This window comes from Lonchura striata, chromosome 2 (assembly GCF_050655825.1).
Source record: "Lonchura striata isolate lonStrDom1 chromosome 2, ASM5065582v1, whole genome shotgun sequence".
NCBI classification, from domain to species: Eukaryota; Metazoa; Chordata; class Aves; order Passeriformes; family Estrildidae; genus Lonchura; species Lonchura striata.
Genome location: NC_140704.1, coordinates 21399206 through 21424281, shown reverse-complemented (window position 1 = coordinate 21424281; position 25076 = coordinate 21399206).

Genomic DNA, 25076 nt, shown 5'->3' with positions numbered 1-25076 from the left:
ATAATGCAGCAGTCTTATGGCCAGTCTCTCCAAAACACCAGAAGAGAAAAGATGCAATAGTAGAATCTTTTATGTAGAAAAATACTTAGCAAGCCTGCTGAAACATCCCCTGAGAGGCTAAACAAATTTCTACTTGTAATTCTTTTATATCTCCTTTAAGATGGTATTTTCTCCCTAAATGCAACATTGAAATTCTACTTTTAGCATGTTTAAAAAATGAAAGTTGCATTTTCAAAACTGAAAAAGAAGTCTCTGTGAATAACCAAATCTCAAGAACTATAGCTACAGATACAGGATTACACCACTCAAAAGTTTAAAAAAATACAGTGTTTGAGCTTAATAAAGCCAGCATCACCTGCAAGCCAGATTAGTAGGAGGGTATGGTCTCCTGCCAAACTTCAGGGAAAAATCATATTTTTAAGAATTCATAACTCAGTTGTAAAATATTAACAACTGTTTTCCAGACTTCTCTTTGGTACACAAATTTCAGTCCAGAAATCCTTCCATTTAATCAAATACAGTTCATGTTAAGGGACAAAGAAACCAACTTTGAATCTATTTACAGTGTTTTGTTTACAACACTGAAGTTTCACCATTAAGAATCAATGAAAGACACAGAACACAGTTACGTTTATTTGTACAAAATGAAGAGTAATATTAATTATATAAGTACCTAATTTTGCATACTACTTTTCACCAGTAGATTTCATGAAGTCAGATGTCATATTCCATGTTAATTAGATGAGCACCTAGTTCTGTGCAGCACTTTTTAGCAGCAGTTGCCCAGAAGTCAGGTTTGAGGCCTCTGGTCTACAATCAAAGAAACAAGTTGACTGACATATAAGCTGATCTACCAGACTGGGAACTGAGGTAGGAAAAACATCTGGAGATCTTTACTCTTAACTGGGCCTGCTCACCACAAAGCAAGTTACATGTGCAATAAAAAGTACAATGCGCTATCTTCACACATGAATGCATATTACAAAGTCAGGTCTGTAACAGCCTGTTCACCCTACACAGCTCAAATCATGGGTGTAGCCATGGCTTGCTCTGGCCAAGAGAGTAGTTCTACATGACTCCAGGGAGGGTTTCATTTGCCTTTCAGGGCAAGGAGACTGGAGCCTGTCATCCATGAGCTTTGGAGCATGCCATGCTGGTATGTTTCTTTAAAAGTAACAGGAGATTATACTTATAATTATATTCACAGTATAATTATTATACTGTTACAGTAGCCTAAGAAACAGGGTTTAGGTAGAGATTTTGCAATTGTCCTAAACACCTAGATATCTAGATATTGAACCTACAAGTTTTAGTGGTACACAAATTCAGTTCCCACCCATCCCCCTGCAAAACAAAGCAGGGAACAAAGTCAACCAGCATTATCCTTCACCTGAACACCTCTAATAGCAATAGTTTTGTAAAGCTTTCTTTTACAGTATCTATTGAATATAGGCATTGAACACTTCATATGGCAATATGTCATGTGAAATTGTCTTCTGTTGCAATTTGTGTTCCTTAGTCTGTGAAAACCATGCAAAAATAATAAAGTTTCTAAAAAAATTAAATACCAAGTAGTGATCTGATTCCTTGCTGCAATATAAAGCTTAATCTGCATTCTTCAGTCACCTCTGTGAGCTTATTTGTATCCCAGTCTAAGCATGCCTGTGACAGTACAGAAAGAACATCTGTTTATGTAGAGCAAACAATTATTACCCATTATGAGGACAGCACTGGAACAGAGATATAATTAATTACAGTAAATTTAGCACTATGAATTGAAGGACTTGACTCCCATTAGCAAACAGGAGACGGAAGCTCAGCAGGCAGATTACATCTTTTATAGACAGGGATCACATAAATGCCCATTTCACACTTATTTAATCTTGCAAAAACACTGTTAGAGGAAAAAAAGTTGTTCCTGAAAAACAAATGAGCTATTCTCAGGCATTCAGACACCCCCATACAGAGTTTGCATTGAAGAGAGCCCTGAACAGTCAGGACAGCCCATGATCCAAGCTGACAGACCTGCTGGGAAATATGATGGAGCCCTGAGTGCCCCATGGACAGATGCAGAGTGGTGCTGCCAAGGTGCCTGCCTCACCCCTTCAGAGTGCCAAGGTAGGGATGCACCAGCATCCATGCTCTGCACCCTAACTCACATGTGGTGCACACAAGATGCTGTCTGGGGTAAAGGATGCCAAGTGGGGCAAGGAAAACTGTGCAGGGCCATGCAGGCAACCTGCCCACGGTTTAAAACCTTCAATAAGGTTCTGCAGTGAAAAACAGCGTGTGATTGTTGGCATACTGCCATTCTCTGTAGGTAAGAGCAGCCACCAGAGTGGGTATGTTCTGGTGAAGGTTCCTGAAAACGAGACCACCAGATTTGCGACCAAAGTGTTATAACACCTTTCTCTTTATTTCCTAAATATGTAGCAATACAAAGCAGAAGACAAGTTATTAGGAATCCAACAGTGGATTTGAGATGGGAATGTAATAAAACACCAGAAAAAACAGCTCACTCTCCAGTATCTAAAAACCCAACCAGCCAAAATTTCACCTGTGAAAAGATCTAAGAATTAATATACTGACTGACTATGAACTGGATCCAGCTAGGTTGGAGGCTAGATGTTGAAGTTTCTACAGGACTCTTTCTGAAACACAGGGTGTATCAGAGAAAGTAGAGCAGGAAATACTTCCTAAATTATTTGGAACCTCTTTTTTATCTTCACAGATAGGTTTATTTCTATATATTGGCATCTAGTGCTGGAATCCTTTTCCTCTAATAAGGTACAGGTGATGAGAACAACACAACAATGAGGAAGGTCCCTTGCACTCTGTAACACTGTTGTCAGGGAAGAACTAAGAAATGTATAACTGCTTTGGTAGTTTTGTAGTCTTTGGTCCATGACTGAGTAATTGGTGCTGAAGATTCTGGAATAGGCAGCAGTACCCTGGTTTTGTATAGTCACTTTTTTCATAGCTTGCAGGTAGGAAAACTTTTAGGTTAAAGCTTACTGATAACATATAATAAAAATATTGACTTATTGACATTTTAGCATGAAAGTTATTTTTAGAAATTATTTGGAACCTCTTCTTTATCTTCACAGATATTTCTATGTTGCTTGTGAAAGAATATAATTTAGGTGCAAAATGTTTGAGTTAATTCCTCTCTACAAACCTTTTCTTACTTATATCTGTAACTTGATGATAAACATCATCAGTTGCAGAATATTGTAATGTAATCTTTAGTTACTCAAAACACACCATGTTTCCAAATTATTGCAAGTCATTTAAGTGTCCAAGTTAGCTGCTAACCCTGTGTGAAACTGAAACTTGGGCACCAGGGATTTTGTCAAATGGCCTAAGTGTTCATTAAAAATGACAGAAGGAAAAAAGACATGGGGAAAAAAAAAAAAAGTAAATTCTGAATTCTAAAATCTAAGCCAAACATTTGCTTGAGACTTGAAAACAATAGTTTCATTTGTAGTTTTCTCAGGATATCAGCCTAAAGTCAGCATGAGTGTACACAAACAAAGCACAGATCTGGAAATACCACTGTGTCAGATTCTCAGCTTTTGCCACAGACAATGCCGAGGTGTGTATATTAAATTTCTGTGGCTTTAGGTATGACACTGTCTTCCTCATCCTTTATCCCTGACCTCCTTGCACAACTAGAAGGAACACCAGCAACACCAGTTCCTGGCCTGGCAAGTGCATTGTCTAGACCAAAACACCTAAAAAGTAATGTTAGTGATTAGAGGGAAACCACTGTCCCATGACAGCACTCACAGAACTGTCTGTCATGTTTTTCTATCTTCAAAGGGCTAAACAGTGATCAGTGTATGACTCGACGGCTGTTTTCATGGATACTTTATAATTCAGACATCATGTCTCCCAAAACTTATCATATGTAAATAACGATATGCATTTAAAAGCCTGTTTCTTTATAAAGCACTCCTGTGCCCGACAGCTGTGTTCAAGTAAAATATGTAGCAAAATCAAACTGGGTATACACAATCACCTACAGCTTCTTTAAACAAAGCCACCTCAGAAAGGTAAGAACAATAGTCTAGGAAATGTTGAAGAGCCTTTTTTTCCAGACAACATACACAAATCTACAGCTACTTTGTTCCCAGAGGGCAATTTTCCTGTATCACATCATGGAAATTGTTGCTTCATTTGGCCTGAATTTTGGTATATTCTTAACAGTGCTTCCCTAATATCACTGTTCATCTGCTATTATAAAACAGTACTTACAGTTTGTTTACACTTCTAGCTGATTACATCTATATATTCTTCATAGAAGAGTTTTCTACAACAATTCAGGAGCTACAACCTCAGTAAAGCAGAATGATAATCCAGTACAATCCTTCCCATACTAATAGTTGGAATTTATTTCTATGCAATTTCTGGATCATTTTCAGCCTTTGTAAATCTTACCTAACATTCTATCATCTAGGGAATATTCTAAAATGAGATTCATGCACATATAATTTAGCTTTTTGTTTAGTTTTGCTGCAATTTCTATTCTGTAGCATTTCTATTCTGTAGCATTTATAACTCTGACAACTCTCAGTTTGTACCTTATTTGAAAGTTATGTATTTGCAGATGGATAAAAAGTATCTCTGTATTTTAGTTACAGCATTTGCAATACTTGACCCTTGTCAAGTATTGTGATGGCAACAGTCAATTTCATCTAATGATACCTTCTATAAGGACATTGCATTTTTATATCCATAGACCAACCTCTTCTTATTTGAGTTAATTTCTGATAGCACCTCTGGCATACCTCCTCTAAATGTCTAGTTTTCATGCTATTGCTGCAGGAGATCTGCATTAATGCACTTTATTGAAGTCTTTTAGATTTAAATTTAGACAATCTGGGTTTGTCTTTACCACTGCTGGTGAATCTCAACAATTTTGTCAAGCACCAGTTACAGATTTTCCAGTTACAGTCACCTTGCCACTTCATCTCATTCTGCTTGTTTTCAGGGACCCACGTTGAGTTTAAATCTCTAATTAATTGGAAAAGCTCTTCCTGCCTTCAGAAACTCTGTATTGAACCTAAATGGTACAAATGATCAGGCAGCTAACACCAAACAAGTCTTGAGATAAAGATGAATAGATGGGAACCAAAGGGGACAGGAAAGAGACAGAGGCTGCAGTGGGCTGGAGAACGAGCTTCTGGTTTAGGCAGTCTGCAGCTTTTCATGCATGTGAAGAATTGCAGCTGCTGATATTGTCAATATGCCAGAAAAAGGAGCAGCTGCAAGAGAAGAAAGAAGGGAGGACTTTTTAGGACCTCCTGACTTGACCCCACACTTCTGTAGTGTAAATTTTTTCTCCCCTCTCCCCTGCCATTCTCTACCCATAAAAATTTGATTACTATGATTTCATGCAGGTGAAGTGAATTTCACTTCTAAGGCTTGAAAGTTGTTTCATTTTCAAATCCTGAGGGTTTACAGTAAGAGAGTGGGAAATGAGCTGTGAGAGATCATGGGTGTGATTTTATGTGTGGGATTTTTGGCCACTCAGTTTCAGGAGCTGGCATTTTAATAGTGCTGAAAGAAATAGTGCAAGCTATCAGGTGAATGTCATAAAATGAAATACCATCTCTGCAGGATGTGGTTTGTCTGTGTTAAATTTCACATCTGCCAGTCATAATAGCATCCCTGTAAATGTAAAAATTCAATGTTAATGTTATTCTGTATTTAAATAAAAACATTAATTAAAAACCTATTTTAAATCCTGTCATTTCTTGATTTGCATCTTACAGAATAAGCTATGACTTTTCAGCATATAGAGTGACTGTAAAAGAGAAACTGTAATTTCCTATGTAGTTAATTTTTTTCTGAGTCTTATTGCTTATCTAATATATTTCAGTCATATAATTATTACATGCTGTTTCCATAGTGAGCTCTTTATTAGATATTTCTCTTGGAAAAAAAAATTTAGAACTTTCCATTCTATTTTTTCCCTACAAAGCACAACTGCAGAGCTTGTACATTTAGTGGGACATATTCATGTTGTGGATTTCATTTTTTTCTTCAAAAATCAGTGATTCTTTCTACTACTTAATTTTTTTTAATATTTGGTAGACAGCTTTACAGGTGATTTAGACAGGTCTGTAAAAAGAACCATAACCCTTCATGACAGCATTATGACCTGTGGGAAGCTGGGGAACAAGACCATGGGCTACTAGGAGCACAAGGCTTCTCAGACAGACCTTGCTCCTGCCTGGGCTAAAGCACTGCCAAGTTTGTGAAAGGTTCTTTGACATAAGAAGCCTAAGGGCTGTATGGGAGGAGCTTGGGTTTGGTACCTACAGTAGGAGCCAAAGATAGATCAAGAGAGATGGATGTGTGGAGGATATGGATCCTGACAGTGGAATTGGCTGGGTGCTCTGATATAGACTTCAATTTTCCTTCCCATAAATAAACATTCTCTGTGACAGGAAGAAGAGGGCTGGTAGGGCACACAGCTCACACTGGTAAAAGACTTACCAGTCTGGGCGCAGGAACGTTTTCAAATCTGAGTGTTCATATGTTACCAATGGACTATAGAACACTGCTCTTCCAAATTATTTATTTTCTCTTGTATTAATTGATTCTAGTCCTTGAAAATATATGGTGGAGTCTTTCACCCCAAGCCCTCCTTCCTGCAGCTCACAAAGGATGGCCACTGCTCTCTAGCTTACTAATTCCTTATCTAAAGGGAAGCTGTCCTGCAAGTGCTGCTAGATAAAAACACACTATCTATCACACTTAATAAAAAAGGAAACACAGGGATATCAGGCAGCAAACATAAACACTCCCAGAGACCTCCTGCCACCATAAAATAATTCATGGGGTTGGAGCTAGAGCAGCATTTTGTCCCTAATAATGTTCCCAGTTGGCTTACTAGCACCTATAGTTTCCCAGGGTGTTTGCAGAACAACCCCAGCTCTAGTTTCAGTTCAGTAACTTGCTTATTTGTAACCTGCTGTTAAGGAAGCTGCAGATGTGGCCAAGTCTCACTCACTGAGCAGAAAATTGTGTCAGGTATATGAGAACACCCATCATTGAGGTCACTCTAAGCATTGTGGCTTTTCATATAATAGTACCAAAAGAAAAAGTCTAACTGCTATCAACTCATCTTTCCTTTCTGAAATATCTCTCACAAATCACTGCAAAAGGTCTAGGGAACAAATATCTTTCTTAGACAAAATGCCCAAATGGAGAAAATAAAAATAGGCTATGGACAACATTTAACATAAAATCCAATACTCTTCTACATCCAAAACTGCAGTTCTGTGAGATCATGTGGGAAACTACCAAAATTTCCACCTTTTCTCCTACAGGTGCTATGTAATAACACAGTTTTCAGTGGGGGCCACATTTTTCTTGCCTTAGGAGATTTTAATAGCATTCTTATCACTCTCTCATTCACAAGAATATTTTTAAAAGAATGCTAATAATTGGTCTCTTAGAAAGTCAAGTCTATAGGAGAAAACCTGAATGGAAAGCACAAAAAGAGTTTTCATAGCTGTAAAAGCCTTTTCTGAGAAATAGCTCTGAGTCCAAATGGGAAAGGCTCAGGCAATAAGTAGAAGAGTGAGTTTGCATGTACCAAGTCCTTTAAAAGATACAGCTAGATGTGGTGCCAAAGAAATGTCTATTATTTTCTACTAGGCATGGAAAAATCGATGACAAAGAATGAAAAGGAAAATGATATAGAAAGAACGTGCCAGTGGCAACCTGGGGCTCCAGCAGAATACTCCTATTGCAGTCAGGGATTCAGAGGCACACAGCAGCATAACAACATTAACTCAGATGTTTCTGTTAAATTTGCTCTCTTCTGTTTTTTGACACCATCATTGCAATAGCCTTTTTACTCCCTTATGGAGAAAAAAATCCAAATGAATGTGAGAACAACAGGTGAACTGAAAACATTTCTTCACTTGAGTGTTACATGGCTTGCGCTAAGACCCAAACAAAAACGTAGTTCTCATATATAACATAACACTGGGCTTTTAGGAACATAAATCTATGGATACACAACACAAAATTAATTGCAAAATTGACATAACATGAATGAGCTGCTCTTAATTGAATGCTATTTCCTTTTCCCCATTATTTCTCTATTAAAGTGCATGGCTGCTCTGAGAATCTGTACTGCTAAAATGAGTTGCATGGGTACATGACACTCCCTGCTGTATCATTGCACATTTTTCCAGCACTAACAAAAGAACTAGAATAAGAGTCTGAAAATACTTTTGTTCCATTATAAACTCAGAAATTTAGAAGCTTGATTATTTCTTCACTCATTGAACTCCATTGCAAAAATAGGGCTGGATCCAGCGTATTTTGGATAGAAGGAAAATGCACTGGCAGCACATCATCGAAGAGAGTGTTTGCTGCACCAGAACAGACTGAGCTGAGCAGTGAAAGCTACACTAGGAAAAGGATTTAGGGAAAGGGAAGTATTTTATAGAAGCCATGAAAGTTACAATCAGCAATCTGGATCCAAATCATAAAGAGGCTATCTTCTCTGTAAAACCTCCTGTAATTAAAATTGCCTAAGTTCAAAGGGGAAAACCAATGTCTTACTACATTCTTGTGTAGTATGAAAGCCAGGATATTGTAGTGTCATTACCTGAAAAAAATGTAGGCTGAAATTTTGAGAGTCTCTGATGATAAATATAAAAGTCAGCTTGAAGGGAGCCAAGACCAGACTTTCTTGCTGATAATAAAGTTAAACAAAGTAATACTTATTTCATTAAGAGTGGCCTGGAATATTTTCTAGTTTAATCTCTTGAGTCACATAAAAATACATTATAAGTTAAAAATCAGAATAATTGAAGTAATGGCTATATTTATAAATGTTGCTATTTCTTTTGCCAGGTAATTTGGAGTGTTCTGCAGCAAAATAAACAGATGTTGAAAATATTAACACACTAATATGAAAACAACCTCAACATTTAAACAAGGACCATTTGAGAAAAACACAAAAAATAAAATAAAGAATCAGGAGGAGGGAAAAAGTGGATAGAGGCAAAAATTACAAATCATGGATGAAATGTAACATAACTGAACCCCCTTTGGTGCAGAATGCAAGGACAGAAATATTTAACAGAAATGCCCCTTAAGATGCTGTCTTCTGATAACGTGTAGGAGAGGAGTAAAGCTCTGGCACCAATACAGACACTCTCCAGTGCTAAAACTCGTAAGAAGCACCATGGACATGTATGTTTTAGGGGTGTTCCCACTCTGCCACTGCAAAAAAGAAGGAAATGAGAAAATATTAATATTTTCTCCCTTGCAAAGTAATCATTGGCACACTGCTCTCCAGGAATGTGTTGTTCCAAAGCTCATGGAGAAGCAAATTTCACAGGACAAACCAGCCCCATCCATGCCCTATCTCCAAAGGGAAGAGACAACTCAAGAGGGGTGTTGCTGCCTGGAGGGGACTGTCTGTGCCTTAGCCCTCTCTGTCCCTTTCCTTGCCTTAACCAATAAGTTGCAAAGCTGGAATAAGGATAGTCTGATCCAGAAAATGTCTGTTAAGAATTCAGGACTAAGGGATTTAGAGCAGGTGGCAACAGATCAGAGTACCCTTGGCACATAGGAAGTCTTCACAACTCCTAAGGCTGCTGAGGCCCGTAAGACCAGATGAGCCACCAACCTGTTTAGCATTGTAAACAACTACAGAAAACCTCCTCTGATGGACACAGTTCCCAGCATCATGGGTCTGTCACCAGCCATGACAGTGCACAGGAGCCACTAACCACTCTAAACCACTCCACAAACTGCTTGACATTTCCAGCTTCAGATGTTGGACTTAAGAACAGAAAAAAAAACCCTCAAATGCAAAATAAACATGTACATTTCCCCCTTATAAAAGTCATTGCTTTTTCCTCCATAACTTTAAGGCTTCAAAATTAACCACAAAAATTTCCTGTCCAAGAATAAATAAGCCCTAAGCAATTTCATGACTCTAAACACCCTCAGCATCACTCATTCACCTTTCTTTAAAAGAGAAACAACCCTTATATGTCTCCTCAGTAGTTCTGTGAGGCCTGAGGCTCTCACCTCACAAAATAGCCTAACTTTAAGCACTTAAACTCATGCAGGGCCCAGAGCAGTAACACAAAAATGAGAGTGCAGAGTGTAATGTAACACTTTGTGCAACAGAAAAAAACAATGTATTGTTTGAGTACAAATTCTGGCAAAGAATACATTTTCTTTTTTAAAGGAAAGACCAGTATTTTGAAATGAAATTAAATCCAAATATGAGCTTGGTTCTGTGTTCTGATACACAAAAATCTCTAATGAAGTGAATAAATGCCATTTATTTGAGTGTAACATTGTCATTAAAGACTATGTGGAGATATTTAACTGCCTCAGAAGAGAAATTGAGGAAATGCTTTCTGGTTTTGCTGCTCAGTGTGACCATTGACTAACAATAAAGTTATTCTCATCACTGGTATCACCTAAGCACAATAGAGTGTTGAAAAGCATGTCTGAATTATGGATAGAAAAACTTGATCAGTGGTATTTTTAATAAGCCTTTCAAACTTTCATTAGGAGGAATGCTGGGTACTGAGTGTACTGAGGCCTGTACGGAGTGCAGACTTTCTGGATTCAGAAATTTAACTCTTCCTAAAGACTTAGCAACACTTTTCAATGGCAAGTACCTGAACAAAACCTTGGGTAGCCTGGGCATACTCAGACTAGCATGCAGTGTCAGAGACATCATTGTACTTGTAAAAGTCTTCTAGGCACACAAATTAGGTTTCCTTCCATTTATACAATGCCTAAAAGATACACTATTAAAATTTAATATAGTAAATTATCAATAAGGAGAGTTCCAGGAACATTTGGTGCTCCATATTCTTGACTGCCTTCATGACGGTTCTGCTTTCTAAGTCTTAGTCAATCGTCCTGTCTTAGGAAGATCTATTTGATCTTTCTACTCCTAGAACAACTGTAGTAACCACATCTGAAGTATTTGAAGTGAATTGTCACACAATCTGCCTGTGATTTGGCCATGCTTTAGTCCTGGGGGAATACAGCATGGGGCTGCACATCCTCCTCTCAGCTACATGCCTCCTTCTTCTGTACCTGCCTCATGCCGTACCAGAAAAAACACTCTCAGCTGTAGAGCTCCTGGTCCAGAGAGGTACATGACCTTGAGTTGTTTAATTTTAAATAGTCTTTGCTGAAGAACAGTTAGGGAAGAACTGATAGGTGACTCCAAGATACTGGCGTTTTTATAGTTTGGCACAGGGACGTGGACAGGAGTCCCAGCATACAGAGATTCTAAAATCATGGGGCCAAATGTGTCTGTATTGGCACTAAGGAAGTTACATCTGGGATGAGTTTGGCCCTTAGTTTGAGAAAATGAAAACCTTATGAAAATCTATTGCTAAGTTAATGACAATGCTGAGCAGTAAGCAATTTTCCAGTAGGATCCAATACACATGATAATGAATTGTTTTCCTTCTTTATTGGCAGCCAGCCCTGTTTAATTGGATTGCTAGAAGGTGGGAAGTATCCAGACATCCTATTTGTCAATCTGATTTGCTGTTTGCTCCTTGAACACAGTATCTTTTAGGGCTGACTGTATGTGCACCTGTGATGCACCAGCACAGCAGCTGCTCCTGACAGGTCTGCTTTGCCCAGCAGCATCCAGACACAACCTCCACTGTTTCCAATAGGCTGGGGTTGGTGGAGGAAGCAAAACTGATGTCTGCCAGAATGGTGGAATGGGACATCTCACTAATGCACTAATTATTAACTTGAATGAGATACAGCTGGAGATCAACTCTCAGGAGAGTAAGAATATAGTCCCACTGAGACATGGCCTGTGCCAGAGATAGTAAAGCTTGGAAGAAAACCACACCTCAGCAAGCAGAATAGGTGAAGAAATACCTGTTCCCAGTGCAGCTGTTTTACTCTGCACTCTTGAGAGTGATACCAAATGTACAAATGGCTTTCCAGAAGGCCTGCATGGGGCACAGGAATGTTCACTGTGAATATCTCCCTGTGCCAAATTCTCAGTTCTGGTTGGAAGGGGATGTGTTGCAATCTCAGCAGATTTTGACACTGAAATAAGTTTTGCTCTGTCTGCAAGATCCTAGGATTCATTCTGTTGCTGTAAAAAATACTGGAGAAGAATAAAATACTTTTTTTTTTTTTTTAATTAATATAATGCTCCCTAGTGTTCACAAAAATGGAATTTTAAAAAGAGAATTAAAAAAAATCCATAGAAAAAAGGTTTTCTTACAACTTTTGGTTTTCAACCTCTTTCCTACCACTGAAAACAGTGGCCTCTGTCTAGCATTTAAATTTTCCTGCAGCTTCACAGAAACTTCAGCTGGAACATCAAAACCCCATAATATGTGCTGTTGCTTCATACTAACCATGATCTCATTATTATGGTACAAATGAATGTATCTTTCACAGCAGTCATTATACCTATAAAGAACTCAATGGCTGTAGTAGCTCTAAAGACCTAAAACAATTAAATGAGTTATAAACCGTTCTATCTTTCCTTAATCAGAGTGAACCTTTCCAGGTGTTCTTTAGCCAAATCACTTAAGCAGTATTCAAGTTTATAAACAAACAATGTTCCATTTGCTAGTTTATAGTTTCTTGTCCTTTACCCTCTTTAAAATGTGAGATTCAAATATGCTGCTTCTTAATGTCCAGGAATCTCTTGACTCTTGTGATCTAGAAAATGTCAGTGAAAGGATTGCAGATGTGCCTTTCCTAAAAACTTAGATTATCTGGACTTCAGGCTCTGTTTGATTTTAGTGCATCTAGAGGTTTTTGTAGCTGATACTGCTGTTAACGCTAACACATGGGAGACTCTCACCCACCCTCCTTTTCCTTTCTGCAGCTACAAATGAGCTGCTCAACAGATGTTCTGTTTGCTATTATCCAATATCTATTCCTCACTATCATTTTTCATTGACCAATGATTATCCTTTGTCTGGTGTGTGTGTAAGATTATATAACATTTATTACACTAACCACATAGAAATTCCAGAACTGGACAGTTGTAAGACATTATTTTATGTGGAACCAAAGTCACTTATCTGAATGATTTACAGATGTGATCTCAGAGCTGCCTCCAAGTGCAGAGGGAAGAATGTTTACTGTGACCAAGAGCCTCCCACTCATGCTGGAGTGGGACCACTGTTTGCAGTGTCCAAGTCAATCTCAGCCCCAGCTCCTAAGCAGTAAGATAATCAAATTATGCAAAGAGGGCAAAAAACCCTTTTGATGACATAAACAGGAATGCTTATTTTCAATTCCTTCAGGAAAAGCAAATGAGTTAATTCTTGTGCTTGGATGACAATGCTCAGAAGTACATGGATTTGAAATGATTCCACTGATGATGACTCTGTCACTTTACGTTGGGGTTCTCCACATGATTTCTAGGGCATGTTGGAAGAGCTTACAGTGCCCAGTTCTCAGTAGCAATGGGGTTATTCTTTATTTGCTTTTGAAATTATCTGCTATATTTTGTTTTCCTCAGTAGTTTCCCAGAATCCTTCAGTCTGTGTTTCTACACAAAACGTAGTGTGTTTTGTATTTACTAACACCTTTTGTTGTTTATTTTCAACCTTTTGCCTGTTACATAACTGTAACACCTGTGATGTACAATGAGGATTGAGAATGCAAAAAGTGATTAGTAAGCCTACTGCCACTTAAAATATTATTTATGTTGCTTAACAATTCACTCCCTAAAATTGTGTCTGTTTTTTAAAACTGTCCTGAGGTATAGCAGATGTATTTACTATGCATTATAGGAACTAATTAAAAAATGATGACCAACAAGAGAAAAAATTCTACTCACTGTGACATCCTTCTTTGTAGTAGCCAGCCCAGCCCAAAAACATCCCCTGTAGCAGAAACAAAATTCATTTTAGTGTCCAGGTAGGAATAAACACCAAAAGCCAACTTAATTTCTTTAAATAAATGTGATTAATGTATTTATTACTGTACCTTTAGTTATCGATGTTAATTTGTGCAGTAATAAAGTAGTGATCGTCAGTAAGAAGTGGACCAATTGATGTGCATGTGCAGCACCCAGCAGACACTAAATAAATCACAGGAGAAATGTGATTCTCCTGAAAAGACTGATATTTACAAGGAGAATTTAGCCTTTAAATGTTCAGTAGGTCTATGGTGGGATGTCATCACATCTTTTAATTTTCCCCATTTTGTTCTGCATGGTTCCCTTTGAGCTCCCCTATACTGAGTTTGGATAATGATTAGTTACCATCTAATAAAGCACTGTGGCTTATAGATTAAGGGAAATTTTATTTTATAGAGATTAAAATACATTAAAGCCAACTGATTTTAAAATAAGTTATCCTGAAGTCTCATTATTTCATTTTCTGCCGTACATCAAATTTTATATTCCTGTGGTAAACCATGGCTTTTTTCACAGCAAAACAGAGACAAAACTGGTCATAGCCTATCAGATAAATGTATTTTCCACCAGCCACACACGTCGGTGACTTTGCTCAAAGGCGTCTGTTTCTCCCTGACAACAGTCATGCTGCTTTCAACCTCACAGTAACCCTCAGTTTGTCTATAACGACAATACAAACTCTGCTTTACAGCTAATATTTAAGCACGAATATTTGACGTGGACTCCCTAGTTGCGGGGCAGGGAGCGCACACTATTATTTTCATTATTTAAAGTTCCCGGGGGCGCTTGGGCGGGCCCCGGGCCGTGGGCGCGGCCCGCTCCCCTCAGGCGCGGGGCGGCGCGGCCGCCGGGGGGCGCTGCGCCACAGCCCACGGGCCGGCCGCGGGCGCCGAGGGCGGGCAGCGGCCGCGGGCCGGGCCGGGCCGGGCCGGGCCGAGCCGGGCCGGGCCGGGGCCCGAGGGCAGCGCGGCGCCCTCCTGTCCCCTTCCACCCGACAGACGCAGCCGTGTGCCCGCGGAGCTCCCCCGGTGCGGTGCAGGCTCTCGCCTCCTCGAGAGGGCATCTCTGCCCGCCCGCTCCCGCGGCGGGCACAGCCCGAGCCCGGTGACAAGATTCTGCAGGCAGCACCCTGCAGAGAACCGAGGACAGCTCTTGGCCTCAGGGCAGGCGCCTGTTTTGTTAGTTCTGGTTTAAGATAAAATAAAATTCTTTGCTGTCACTGAGTCCATTTAAAAATTATTTTTTAACTTATTGTAGAATGTTCATAGAATCATAAAATTGCCAAGGTTGGGAGAGACGTTTAAGATCATCAAGTCCAAGTGTCAACTTGGCACCACCACTGGAACCCCTAAACAACTAAACCACAGCACCCAATCCCAGATCCAGCCACCCCTTAAACACTTCCCGGCATGCTAGTTCCACTCCCTTACTAGAAGCGTGGGGTCAACTGTTAAGGTGTTCAAATGGACCTTAAAGATCTTCTGGTCCCAAACTCCCTGCTATGGGCAGGGGCACCTCTCACCAGAGCAGGTTGCTCAAGGCCTTATTCAGCCTGGTTTTGAACACTGTGAGGGATGGCACACTCACAGCCTTCCCAGGAAACATGTTCCAGTTTCTCACCACCCTCACAGTAAAGAATATCTAAAAGAATATCCTAATATGTAGCCTAAATTTTCCCTCTTGAAATTTTCTATCCATTGCTCCTTGTCCTATCACTATAGTTCCTGACTAAAAGTCCCTCTCCAGCTTCCCTGTAGGGCCCCTGCATATACTGGAAGGTTGCTATGAGGTTTCCACTCAACCTTCTCCAGACTGAACAGCTCCAACTTTCTCAGCCTGTCTTCTTTTCAACTTTGTGGTCTTCATGGACTTGTTCCAACTTGTTTCATGTCCTTCTTACACTGGGGACACAATTCTCTTCCTTTTTTTTCCATGTTAATTTTTATATCTTGCTCCAACCTTTTTGCATTTTTTATTTCTATTCTCAAAACAAACAGAAAAAGTGCTTTCTTCTGGTTTGTTTGCAGCCTCAGGGTACCATTCCAAATATTTTCATTCACTTTTTTTTTTTAATCCGCATACTTATCTGTGTCTTATTCAGAGTGAAACAAATACTTGAATATTATGCCAGTTCCTCTCAATTCTTCTGCTTGACTGTGATTACACAGCACTATCCGAAACACCCTTGAGACAGTGAAGTGCTTCAGAAGTGCTGTTTACAACCCCTGACAGAGGCCCTGTTCCTCTTCCAGCTCTGTCTCCAGAGCTGATTAAAGCAAGCAGGGTATACAATCAAAGTTGGGGCCATTTGTGCTTCCATCCTGGTCAAAATATACCTGGTCCAGAATTAGAGAATTCTGACTTTCTGGAGATTATATTCACCTCTGAGAGTCAGTTGAGAGACCCAGCAGCCCTGGGCAGCTGGCTACAGCTGCCAGCCTGATTTGTGGCCAAAGATGATGTATTCTATTTTAAACATAGTGTTTAAATTAAAGAATTAATTTTTTCCCCCATGAGGCTTCATAAAATATCATAAACAGGTAGAAATTAGACCACATATTCCTTGATATTTCTAATCTTTAGGCAGTTCTACAATCTTTATTTTCAACTGTGCCAAGAAAGCACTGACTGGCCCATTCTGCCTAAAGCTGTCCTAACCTTGGTGGAAGGCAGTGTCACCGGAAGGAAAGAACTGCAAACTTTCTGTATCTGAGATTAATTTTGTGGGGGAAAAAAAAAGTTGTTAATATTATCTACTTGCTATGAATTACACTCAAGTGATGACATACTAAATCAGAGAAAACATTTAGAAATATCAAGATCTGGTGGTTCAATTCTGATTTTTTCTCTCTTTCACAACAGTCATACTATCAAACAGAATCATAAGATACCTTCCTTGAAAGAAATCAGAATTTCTTACAGCCATGGAAAGTTTTCTTTCTTACTTACATTTTGCATTGTAACACCAAGTTATATTTGCTCTTTGCTCTCTTTTTGTGGGAGCACTGTACAGGTGGCTGGAGAACAAGTAGGACTAAATCTTGAGAGGCAAGTTGAGAGCAGATGAATCAAAAGAATTGCATAGAAGAGACAAAATTTTTATTTAAAAATATTATGTCCTTTGTTTTTGTAAGTTAATATTGGGGATATGATTAACCCAGCAATGTGTGATGCTCATTTATTTGATGACCTTGGGACCTTACAGTGAACAGTAAGGGACTGTGACACAGGCCAAGTGCTGAGAGGCAGTGGACATTAGGTTTGTCACAGCGCCACACCACTGATGACACAGCTTCCACACAGGAGCTGGCTTCTCTCCTGGCAGCTCAGAGCTCAGGCAGAATGAACATGTGTCTGCCTGCACCCATCTGCTCAAAGTCTCTCAGATTTCCCCAAAGGTAAGAAAATGCATTACCATGCAGAACATACAGATTGCTCCATGAGGCCTGGTTCACATTTGTGCAAATGTTACTGATTTCCATATATTTCTGATTCATCTTTAAAACAACAAATTTTCAGGGTTAACTAGCTGAAGCTCTGCTCCTATAATACTGTCCTGCTGATTTTCTAGAGTTCATGTGCAGTCTCTTTCTCTGGTAGACTGTGGAGAACTGCTACTTCTTGATTTGAAGAGGTTATTTAGGAACTGAGTAACAATTCTATGATGATATGAAGCCATTTATGTCTTTCCTGCTGGGTGCTTGGCAGTGAGCATGGGTTATGCCGTCTAGTGCAGTGCACAAGCGTGTATTAATATACACACAAACAATCTGAGCTGGAATTCCAGTTCCTCTCACTCCCTCTGAGAAACATAAATGAATCCCAACAGAACAGGATTTTGCCCTCCTGACTATACCAATAACCATACCACATCCTCCAGAATATTCTTTCAATAGTGTGTTTATGGGATAAGTTTTCCCACTAAAAATCATTGCAGGAACATCCTCTGTTCATTAAAACATGAAACCAAGTGGCTGCTGCTTCTTGAAAAGCATGAAGGCGTTGTGAATATTGCACAACAATATTCACAGCAACAATATTGCCTTAGTATTTACAGGGGAAGGGAAAAAATAGCAGCCTTTAGAGAGGTTTAACTCAAATCCCCATGTGCACCAGTGCTGCCTCCAGCCTAAAGCCAATATAGTTTTTGATCCCAAGCCTTGCAATCTGAAGTTATCCTGTGGTTCTGCAGTTGTGTTTATTTTGGAAGATACACAACAAATAACAAGGGGAAGGATATACGAGATAACACAGAGAGCTATAGGAAAAGGGGTTGCAGCTCCAGTGAGGAAGGAACTATTTGCATGTGGCCTCTGAAAACCAAAAAAATGTCTGTAGATAATATTTGCTTTTTCTATGCTCCCTTGGGCAAACAAAAATAAAGGGCAGAGGGAAATGATGTTTTTTCTAAATTATAGCCCTGGGTTACTAAGGATCAGATAATGTTTTAATCAGTTGATCTACTGAGGAGGGGAGCAGAAAATTTTAGCCTCAAACTCTGGAGAAGGTTGTAGAGCAGACAGGAAATCCATGCACTGTAAATGAGAATCTGCTGTGAGCTGGGTGAAATGTTGAAGTTCTGTTCTGGGGGTAAAAAATACCCACCATCTGAATTTGCTTTCATCTCTGTTGGAATGAAAAGCTAGAATTCATACTCACACATATACTAACTATTCCCCAAATTTGAGTTTTGGGAATACAAAAGTGGCCTTATCAGAACATTTAATTTGGGTGAAGTCATAGCATTTTATCATGATAAAGTCAACAGACTTTTTTTCAGCTTTAGATCTGGAAGCTCTTTGACAGAGAAAATGATGGAAGCCTGTTCTCTGAAGGATGTATTGCTCCTCAAAAATCTCATGGATTGTTTTTTCAAGCAAGCTGGGGCAGAAGTTAATTGAACTATAACTCTGCAATAATGGCCAGCTTCACAGTAATCCAAAAGCCACTAAACCATTTTAGTAAAAGGCAGTGTGTGACAGAGTGACAGAAGCTTGAAACTCCTTAGTGCTGGCAAGGATGTGATTTTTTATACATTTATGCACACATTTGTGCTACAGTATAATGAAATATATTGGAAAACTGCTAAATTTTTTCAGTTAAATTTAAAATGAGTGCAATTATGTTTTAGTGGTAACTAGCATTTCTTCTCCTGAGGTCAGCTCCTCTAGAAGATGACAGGATAGCCTTACTTAGAAGCCAACAACCAGGAGTGAAAAAAAAATGGATGGAAGCATTACAAGTAGATTAAATGTTCATCAGTGGGAACTGGGAAAGAAAGAGCAAGAGAAAATGTTATTGTCCTCAAGGGAATTATAAAGGTAGCAAGCTAAGGAACCTCCAAGCAAGGAAGAGCAGGATTCTGACTAAGAACAAGTGAAAACACATTATCTTGGCCCAAAAAGTTCACCGCTGCTGATTTTCTTGAAAATGAAATCAAATGCAGATCCAAATATTCAATAATAATTAAAGAGATTATTTTAAAAAGTTGTGTAACTAAATGCAAGAAGGTGAGCAGGTAAAGAAGAGGGGATTATTGGTCACAGCTGATAGGAGCAAAGGGCACAAAAAAAGCAAGAGAGTGATGAAAACAGTGATTAACTGTAATTGAGCTCTTAATGGAAACAGATTAATTTTGGGTTCTACAGGAGAAAGACTTGAAATATTTACTCTATTATCTGGTCTGATACCGAGGAGGAAGGCAGTTATTTTAAAGGAGATTCATATGGCTGATAGGGAGGAAGTAAGTAAGGAGAAGTTTAAATTAAGACATGGGAAACCAGGGAAGAACAAGACAACAAACACTGTCAAGGAGATGGACTAGGTGACCTTGCAGGTGTTCTCTATTCCATGCTTCCTCTTTATGAAGAGAGCAGGGTCCTGGTAACAGATATTTAGGATGCCACATTAATGGCAAACTTCAGCAGATGTGTCCTGCTAGAAAGAAGTAATCTGCTTCTCTGCAATCTCTTTAGAATAATAAAGATACTAAAATGCAACTCAGAGTTCCAGCAAATCAACTCTTTAAAATACTGTTAATGACCAGAGGTGCAGCTTTTCTCCTCTTACTGTCTAATATAGTGGTATCTGAATTGAGAATTATTTTGGTGTTTTTTCCAGCTGCTTTGTACTCTGCTGAGAATAACTAGGATAATTGTTTGGGCTGATCTGCAGTCACTTTGCACAAAAGCCATCCTGTCTATTGAGGGGCTTGCATCCAGTTTGTATTTGTGGGTCAACTCCAGTAGTTTGCTACAGCCTTACACTGGGGGATACCTCAGCCCACCATTTTCTTGAATCCTATAACAGTTTGGTTTGAAGGAACCTTAAAGATCATTTAATTCTAACTGCCCTGCCATAGACAGAAACACCTTCTGCTAGATCAGGTTGCTTAAAGCCCTATCCAACATAGCCTTGAACACCTCCAGGGATGGGGCATCCACATCCACTTCTCTGGGCAACCAGTTCCAGTGTCCCACCACCCTCACAGTAAAGAATTTCCTCTTATATATAAACAAAATCTGCCCTTTTTCAGTTTAAAACCAATACCACCATGATCTATCACTGCACTCCTTGATTTAGAGTCAGTCCTATCTTTCCTCAGGGCCCGCTTTGAGTACAGGAAGGCCACTATAAGGTCTCCCCGGAGCTTGGCTAAAAACCCCAACTCTCTGTTTTCACAATAGAGGTGCTCCAGCACCCTGATCATATTTGTGGCCCTTCTCTGGACCCGTTCCAGCTAATCCATGTCTTTCCTATTCTGGGGCACTCAGAGCAGACTAGAGGGGAAGAATCAGCTTTTTCAACCTGCTGGGCATGCTTCTATTGATGCAGCTCAGGGCATGATTGGCTTTCTAGTCTTCCTGAGTATATTGCCAGCTCCTATTCAGTTTTTCATCCACAGATATCCTAAGATCTCCTGTGCAGGGCTGCTATCAATGCAGTCATTGCCTAGCCTGTGTCTGTGTTTGCCATGACCTGACCTTGTTGATCTTCATGAGGCTCACATAGGCCCAAATCTAAAGCCTGTCAAGGTCTGCCTGTATATCATCCCTTCCAGTCAGATTATAAACTGCATCACCAGTCAGCTTGGTGTCATCCACAAATCACTGTGGGTGCACTCAATATCACTGTTCACATCCCCAGTGAAAATGTTAAATAATATTGGTCCCATATGCCCCCCTGGGGGACACCACTCATTGCTGGTCTCCATCCAGACATAAAGTAACTATTTGAGTGCAACTCTCTGAGTGCGACCATTTAGCCAATTCCTTATCCATGGAGTGGCCCACCATCAATTCCATGTCTTTCCATTTTAGAGACAAGGATGTTGTATGGGATAGTGTCAAATGTTTTGCAGTAATCCAGGTAGACTTGAACTGGGCTGTTCTTGAAGTCTCAACATCATGGGGAAAAGAGAATGAGAAAACATCAATCTTTGCATCCAAACCTGTGGAAGTGTTGAAGAGAATTGCTAAGGGAATAGCCAGACAATCAGAGGAAAACAAAGGGTACTAAGATGGTAATCCAGTTGGGCCCCCCATTGTCTGCATTTGGATGAGTTGGATGGGATTTTTGTACTGCATACCAATGTCTTGGATTTGATTCTTGCAAAAGAAGTAACTGAGAACTGTCTGGTGCTGTACAGATATATGTGGGAATCCAGCTGAGAGCTAGTAATGCTGGCTCCAGGCAGCCTGGTCAGGTGCTCCTCATCCCCAGCCTTTTCTCTCTGAGAACACACATGTTGGAAAAAGCACTGCAGTAGAGTTAAACCTCCTCTCACCAATCACAGAATTACAGGTTATAATACATGTCTGGGAGCCTTCTAAATCATTAATTTCAGGCACATGCAAGGTAGTTGCTTTCTGAGTTTTTCTCAACTAACAAGAGTGACTACCACGGTGGAGATGATAGTAAGGTACTTTCTAGTAGTTCATCCACTGGTTGCTTCCTTCCTAAGCACTTCTTTTTTTCCCTTCTTGCCTGTATTCCTTTTTATTTACAGTCATGCCCTGACAGTTAAAAAAGACAGCTACATTATGACACAATAGGCATAACTGCTGGAAAACATCTTCAGGGCTGCACTTTACCCCTATTTTCCTTCTTTGTTGGGCAACCCTCTCACTTATGCTTAATCCCCAGCCCCTGCACAAGAAGCAATTTAGAATCCCCCTTCAGGTTGGGTATATGGTCAGAAGGACCCTTAGGCAACTATTTCTGTCTTTTATTTTCATGCAAAGAGCAAGGTGTTTCAGTACAACAGGAAATAGTCTTATTAAAATTCATGTCCAGTTGATTTATCAATAGTAAAGCAAATGAACATCCTCTTATATTTGCATTAGCACCAGCAAGATCACAGGGTGATTTCATTTCATGGGACACGTTTTCCCTCTGTTTAGAGGGAAGATTCACAGTAACAAATCAATAGGTTGGCTTAGAGGCTTTCAATAGCCCCCATAACCCAATGGAAGGGGCAGCTCCCAGGCTGTCTGAAATTCACTCAGATATAAAAGGATGCAAAGAAAACCATGCACTTCTACGACTATGTACTCTGACAGGCATGCTCTTTTGTGATGTAAGGTCAATGCCAACACTGAGATGTCCTGCCCAGGGAAAGCAAATGGAGGACATCAGTTGACATTAGCATTGCAGAGTTTTTTAAATGACTGGAACTTGTGATTACTGAAACCATTTACTGCAATTTTCTCTGGCTCGACTATCATCATCATCATCATCACATAAATGAGTATATAATATCTTTTCATGAAGGAAATACAGTAAGTGGTTGACCACTGAAGGACAGCACATCTGTAGTGCCAGTTTCCTGAAGGATCCTGCCCTCTATTTTGGTTTAAACAATAGACCTTAATGATCTGGAAGCTGTTTTTTCAGAATCCATTGGAGGTAGAGAGGTTCAGTACTAACAAACTCCAGACAAAAACTCCAGGCAAGGTTTACTAGTCTTGAGAAAATTGACCTTTTATTAATATTAGTGGCTTCTTTCTGGTGCATCATCTTGCTGCTCAGTGTTTGTAAACTTCTCAGTCAGTTCCCCTAGGGTCTTTGAAAAGTGTGGAGCTGCCAATGTTCCTCCAGTCTGTTCCTTCCTTGGACAAATCTCAGTAGCAAACTAATCTGAAACACCAAGATCCACTACCAGAGAATTTGTGAGCAAGGTAGAGGTGCAGGCTAATCAGACTATCTGTTGCAGATAATTTGTCCAGCTTCAGCTTTATAAACAGTATGTAATCTGCCTTCTACCACTGTAGGGTGTGGGAGACAGTGTGTACAAACACAACTGGAAAAGCTCCTGATACATACTGCCTTGTAATCAACTATGTCCTAGAGAGGGAAAGAATAAACATTAGCAAACAATTCTGACTTTCCCCTAACCTTTGCAATGAAATCATCTTGTAATTTATGGTTTGATTTTTTTAAAATGACTTTTTATTGGATGAAAAAGCTCATGTGTGCATAAAAGTTCACCAGTCAAGAACATCAGTCAAGACTAGGAAGACCAGGCTCCTTTTTAAAATTTTTCCCCCACATAAAAAAAAAAAAAAAAAAAAAAAAAAGAAAAGAGAATCATGAAGAATGTTTTGTGTGTGAGTTGGAATCCAGACAAAAGTAGAAAAAACCTTGCTCTTTTTGTGTTTTATGGCATTCTACTATCTTTTTAAAGTTATGTTTTTTTATGTCAGCGCTCAGCAGATTTTAGGTGAGATAAAGTGTCCATTCTTTTCTTTTTACCTCCTTTTTTCCACCATAGCATCTGGGATCTTAAAACGTAAAAAAACCCCTTGTGATTTATCAACCCTAATTGTCTTGCACTGGGGTTTCAGAGAGATCATTAGCACACTTGGACATAAAGCAGATGTTCCAGTGATGACATGTCAGCAGAAGGGAGTGTGTTTCTTTTTACCTCCTCCTTCTTTCTTATTCCTTATCAAATCTCATTCCCTTCAACACATTTGTCATTTACAGGGGTGAGATGTTTGTTGGTGGCAGCAGAGGGGCAGGAGCAGCTTTTTCAGCACGTGCACTGTGAAGCCACCTGTGTCCTCTGCTCTGTCTGGCTGTGCCACACCAGCACACAGGCAATGTGGGTCAGGACAGTTGGTAGCACACAAGGATTAGTAGCCCTGCCATGGATACACAGGTGAGTGGCTGTGTTTAAGTGTCACACCTGAGAAAACCATTCCAGCACAGTTACTGAAGAAAAACTCAGCCCCTGTCCTGGCTTCATGTCCCAGCAATGAGGCCCTTTCCATGAGGCTGTTCATTCACCAGCTGCCTGGGTGGAAAAGGCTCGTAACAATTCAGCTTCTGAAGCACATTTATTTAAACAAAGTATTATTTATGAAGATTTTCCTTTTAAAAATAGATGTCCTCTGGCCTGAGAGAAAGTAATAAATACCCTAAATTATGTTCTCAATCAAGTGTTAATCTAGATGACTGGACAAGGAAGTAAAGAAAGGAAGAAACAAGAGCTTCAATTTATAAAGAAACATTTCTCCCCCAGCTGCCTGGCAGTCTATGTTGGGAAGCACAGAACATAGCACATCTGAGTCTGAAAAGGCAAAGAAAAGAATTGTGATTATATCTAGAATTTAAAAACATTTTCTCTAAGAAAAACCTCCAAGGAGCAGAAAAGATGAGAAAGATCCCAGATAGCCATCTTGATAAGAAACATTTCCCAAAGAAAAACCAATAGAAATCCTGCCAAATCAGGATTCTTGGTGCATGGTTATATATCAAATCCTTCCCTTTCCCCCCTTAAAACTATGCTGCATGCAAGATTTATTTTATTCTTGTCATGGTAAATAAATTCATGGCTGCTTGCCATATTAGGAGTGAACACCAAACTTTAAGAACAGTTGCACCCATTTTAAGTTTCAGTATATCTGTACACATAATTGCAACAACACATTTACAGCAGAAATGTCACACAGAGGCATCATATCTCCCACTACATTTTGTTTCTAATATGAAGAAGCTAGAAATGGGCTAAGGTAGAATGCTTATCAACTTCCAGCTTCCAATTTCCCTTTTCAGTTAAGAAAGCTGTGGAAGACTTTGAGAAGATCTGAAGAGCTCACAGTTGCTGTTCTACCATTCCATAGCCCAGATATCCACAGACACAATC